Source organism: Penaeus chinensis, chromosome 2 (genome assembly GCF_019202785.1).
Source record: "Penaeus chinensis breed Huanghai No. 1 chromosome 2, ASM1920278v2, whole genome shotgun sequence".
NCBI lineage: Eukaryota > Metazoa > Arthropoda > Malacostraca > Decapoda > Penaeidae > Penaeus > Penaeus chinensis.
The window spans coordinates 43,069,871-43,074,870 of NC_061820.1; the positions used below are offsets into that span (position 1 = coordinate 43,069,871).

The 5,000-nt window shown below is 42.8% G+C and overlaps 1 protein-coding gene across 1 annotated transcript in view; it reads left to right on the forward strand.

The window, feature by feature from the left end:
- Window positions 1-5,000, forward strand: part of LOC125033475 — a 46,627-nt gene that overhangs the window by 25,590 nt on the left and 16,037 nt on the right. The window lies entirely within an intron of this gene.

Genomic DNA, 5,000 nt, shown 5'->3' on the forward strand with positions numbered 1-5,000 from the left:
AAGAGAGAGAGAGAGTGAGAGAGAGAGGAGAGAGAGCGAGGGGAGGGAGGAGAGAGAGAGAGAGAGAGAGAGGAGAGAGCGAGAGGAGAGACGAGGAGAGAGGAGAGGGGAGAGATGAGAGAGAGAGAGAGGAGAGAGAGGAGAGGAGCGAGAGAGGAGAGAGAGAGAGAGGGAGAGAGAGAGAGAGGATGAGAGAGGAGGAGAGAGAGAGGGAGAGAGAGAGATGAGAGCGAGGAGATGAGAGAGAGCGAGAGAGCGAGGAAGAGAGAGAGAGAGTGGAGAGGAGAGAGAGAGAGGAGAGGGAGAGAGAGGAGAGAGAGCGGAGGGAGCGAGAGAGGAGGAGAGAGAGCGAGAGAGAGCGAGAGGGGAGAGGAGAGGGAGGAGAGAGGGGAGGAGAGGAGAGAGCGAGAGAGAGCGAGAGGAGGGGAGAGAGAGAGAGAGGCGAAAGGAGTGGAGAGGAGAGAGAGAGAGAGAGCGAGAGAGAGAGTGAGGATGGAGCGAGAGGAGAGAGAGAGAGGAGGAGCGAGAGGGAGGGAGAGAGAGAGAGAGAGAGGATAGGAGAGAGAGCGAAGGAGCGAGAGAGGAGGAGAGAGAGAGAGGGAGAGGGAGCGATGAGAGAGGATGAGAGATGAGAGCGAGAGAGAGCGAGAGGGAGCGAGAGAGAGAGAGGAGAGAGAGAGGAGAGAGAGAGAGAGTGAGAGAGAGAGAGAGAGGCGAGAGGACGAGAGAGAGGAGATGAAGAGAGAGGAGAGGGAGCGAGAGAGAGGAGAGAGAGAGCGAGAGAGTGGGAAGAGCGAGAGGGACGACGAGAGAGGAGAGATGTGAGGAGCGAGAGAGATGGAGAGAGAGCGAGAGAGAAGAGCGAGGAGGAGAGCGAGATGGAGAGGAGAGAGAGCATGAGATTGTGAGAGGAGGAAGAGAGAGAGAGGGGAGCGAGAGAGAGTGAGAGCGAGAGGAGAGAGAGGAGGAGGAGAGAGAGCGAGAGGAGAGAGAGCGAGAGAGAGAGAGATAGAGAGAGAGAGAGAGAGCGAGAGAGAGCGAGAGAGAGCGAGAGAAAGCGAGAGAGAGCGAGAGAGAGGACAGTTCGTCAAGCATAATTCATACATTGCTCTTTGTCTGACCTTGGCCTTTGCGATCTTCCGTCTCATCTGCTCTTTTTTTATTATTTCTCTCTTTCTTCCTAGTCAATATTTTATTTTTCTCGTCTATCTCTATTCTTTTTTTTTGTCTTATTATCTTTCGTCTCATCTGTTCTTTTTTTTTATTATCTCTGTCTTCTTCATTAAAAAAAAAAAATTAAAAAAAATCGGTTTCTCTCTATTCTTTCTATTTATTATCTTCTTTTATTCTTTTCTCTCTTTATTTTCTCTCTCTCTTCTTTTTCTCTCATCGTTTCTCTCTCTTTCTTTCTTTTTCTCTTTCTCTCTTTCCTTTCATTTTCATCCTTTTCTCCCTATTTTCCCTTTTTTCCTTTTCCTTCATCCCTTTCTCTCTTCCTTTTATTTCTATCTTCTCTCTCCTCCTTCCCTTTCCTTTCTCTTGCGTTTCTCTCTTTTCTTTTACTCTCTCTTCCTTCCTTTATTTTATCTCTTTCTTTTCTCTCTCTCATCCTTTTATCTCTTTCTTTTCTCTCTCTCATCCGTTTGTCTCTTTTCCTTTTCTCTCTTCCTTTCCTCTCTTTTTTTCCTCTTTTCCTTTTCTCTCTTCCTTTCCTCTCTTCCTTTCCTCTCTTCCTTTCCTCTCTTCCTTTTCTCTCTTCCTTTCCTCTCTTCCTTTCCTCTCTTCCTTTCCTCTCTTCCTTTCCTCTCTTCCTTTCCTCTCTTCCTTTCCTCTCTTCCTTTTCTCTCTTCCTTTTCTCTCCTCCTTTCCTCTCTTCCTTTCCTCTCTTCCTTTCCTCTCTTCCTTTCCTCTCTTCCTTTCCTCTCTTCCTTTTCTCTCCTCCTTTCCTCTCTTCCTTTCCTCTCTTCCTTTCCTCTCTTCCTTTCCTCTCTTCCTTTTCTCTCCTCCTTTCCTCTCTTCCTTTCCTCTCTTCCTTTCCTCTCTTCCTTTCCTCTCTTCCTTTTCTCTCCTCCTTTCCTCTCTTCCTTTCCTCTCTTCCTTTCCTCTCTTCCTTTCCTCTCTTCCTTTTCTCTCCTCCTTTCCTCTCTTCCTTTCCTCTCTTCCTTTCCTCTCTTCCTTTCCTCTCTTCCTTTTCTCTCCTCCTTTCCTCTCTTCCTTTCCTCTCTTCCTTTCCGCTTTCTCTCTATCTATCTTTTCTTCATTATCGTTTTTGTTGTGTTTCCTTTTTCTTAAATTATATGTTTTTTCTCTCCGAAACCGGGATGGAAAGGCAAGTGGAGAGAGAAGGGAATAATGAAAAAAAAAACAAGATAAATGGAGTGAGAGAAATAGAGAACGAATGGTGGAAAGGGGAGAGAAGGTAAAGTGGAAGTAAAAAAAAAAAGGGGAAAGAAAAAAAGATGAAATAGGAAGGAGGAATGAAGAAAGAAGGAAGAGAGAGAGAGAGAGAGAGAGAGAGAGAGAGAGAGAGAGAGAGAGAGAGAGAGAGAGAGAGAGAGAGAGAGAGAGACGAGAGAGAGAGAGAGAGAGAGAGAGAGAACCAGAGAAAGAGAGAGAAAACCAGAGAGAGAGAGAGAGAGAGAGAGAGAGAGAGAGAGAGAGAGAGAGAGAGAGAGAGGGAGAGAGAGCCAGAGAGAGAGAGAGAGAGCCCTAGAGGGCGAGACAGCAAGTGCCTAAGCAGCCGCTGTCGTTTACCTTTCTCCCCACCAGCGCCCTTTTTCCCTCCCTGAGGCGAAAGGCGATCGATCCCGGCGTCACGTAAAGTCTCGCTCGGAAAATGGACCCGTTATCTTCCAGATTTTTTCTCGTTATCTCGTCTTATCTTTGTGCCTCAGTCATTCATTCTCGCTTTTTTTTCTCTCTTCTTCGTTCGTTTTCTTTGATTTGTTTAAGTTATTTATTTTGTTTGTTTTTCTTTGTTTTTCGTTTGTTCAATTTTTGTTTTTACTATTTCGTTTATTCTGTTTCTTTTTCTTTTTGTTCGTATGTTTTGTCTCTTTTTCTTTTCTTTTTTCTTTCTTTTCTTCTTTTTTTTTCTCCCTCGTTCCCTTCACTCTGATTATACATTCTTTCTATTTTCTTTCTCTCTCTCTTTCTTTCCTTTATTTTCACTCATTATCTTCATCGCTTATGTTTTTCCTTCCTTCATTCCGCATTCTCTTTCTCCTTTCTCCTTCTTTCCATCCTCCTTTCTTTTCTTTCATTCCTCTATTTTTCCTCATTCTCTTTCATTTTTCATTCTCCTTCCTACCTTCATCCTTCATTCTCTTTTACTTCCCTCATTCCTTACTCTCCCTTCGTTCCTTATCTTCTCTCCCTCTTTCTCTTCCATCCTTCTGAGTCTCTCCTCGTCTCCGTTATTATCTTTTATCGCTCTGACATCTATGCACCTTTTTCGTAACCACCCTACGTCTCTTTTATCTATCCTTGTGTCTGTGTCTTTATTAATGCCTGTTTGTCTTTCCGTATATACGTCTATGTCTAATTGTCTGTCTGTCTATATGTCAATCTATAGTAAAGTCTATGTATAGGTGTCTGTCTGCCCGTCTGTCTGTCTTTGTCAGTTTGCCTCTTTCTGGCTGTTTCTCTGTCTGTCTGTCTGTCTGTCTTTTTATCGGTCCTGTCTGTCTTTTTGTCTGTCTGTCTCTCACTTTCTTCCCCTTCCCCCTCCTCTCTTATTCTCTCTCCCTCGCCCCCCTCTCTCTTTTTCTCTCCCTCTCTCTCTCTTTCATTCTCTCTCTCTATCTCTCTCTCCCTCTTTCTCTTTCTCCCCCCCCTCTCTTTTTCTCTCCCCCCCTCCCCCCCTCCCCCCCTCTCTCTCTTTTCTCTCTCTCTCTCTCTCTCTCTCTCTCTCCCCTCCCCCCTTCCCCCCCCTCTCTCTCTCTCTTTCTCTCCCCCCCTCTCTCTCTCTCTCTCCCTCCCTCTCTTTCTCTCCCCCCCCTCTCTCTCTTCCCCCCCCCCCCTCTCTCTCTCTCTCTCCCCCCCCTCTCTCTTTCTCTCCACCTGTCCGTCATCCAAACAACTCAAGCTGGTAATGAGACGCTCAATCACCCTCTCACCTTAGCAATCAATCAGGTGTGTTAATTAGAAGGACGAGTGTGTCGGTGTGTGGGTCAGGAACTCTCAATACCTCCTACGTACCTCTTCTGATTCTGCTTCTTCTTCTTTTTCTCCTTCTTCTTTTTCTCTTTCTTCTTCTTCTCCTTCTTTTTCTTTTTCTTTTTCTTCTTTTCCTTCTCCCCCTTTTCCACTTCTTCATCTTCTTGTTTTTATTATTATTATTTTATCTTCTTCTTCTCCTTTTCTTCCTCTTCTCCCTTCTTTTCCTTCTTTTCATTATCCCCCTTCTTCCTCTTATTATTTTTATTCATTTTTTTCTTATTATCATTTTCTTCTTCTCCCTCTCTTTCTTCTCCTTCTTTTTCTTCTTCTCCTTCTCCCTTTTCTTCTCCATCTCTTTCTTCTTCTTCTTCTTCTTCTCCTTCTCTCTCTCCCTATTCTCCTTCTTTTTCCTTTTCTCCTTCTCCCTCTTCTTCTTCTCCTTCTTCTTCCCCTTCTTTCCATGGCCAGTTAGGAAGAGAGAGGAAATAGAATTATTATAATTGTTGCTATTTTCGTTTTCATGTTGATCCTGTTGTTAATATCATATTTCTTATTGATATAATTATATTCTATCTTTTTATATTATTATAGTTATTAAAGTATTTTATATTATTATATTATGTATATTGTTATTATCACATTTCTTATTTATTATTTATTTCTTATTTATTTTTCTGTTTGCTATATTATATTTTTCATTTTCTTATATTATTTCTTCTTATTATATTTCTTATTTATGTATATATATTATCATTTTCACTTGTTATCATTTGTTATTTAGTTATTATTGTTTTCATTATTACATTTTCTTTTCTTTGCTATTGTTCTTATAAACCCTT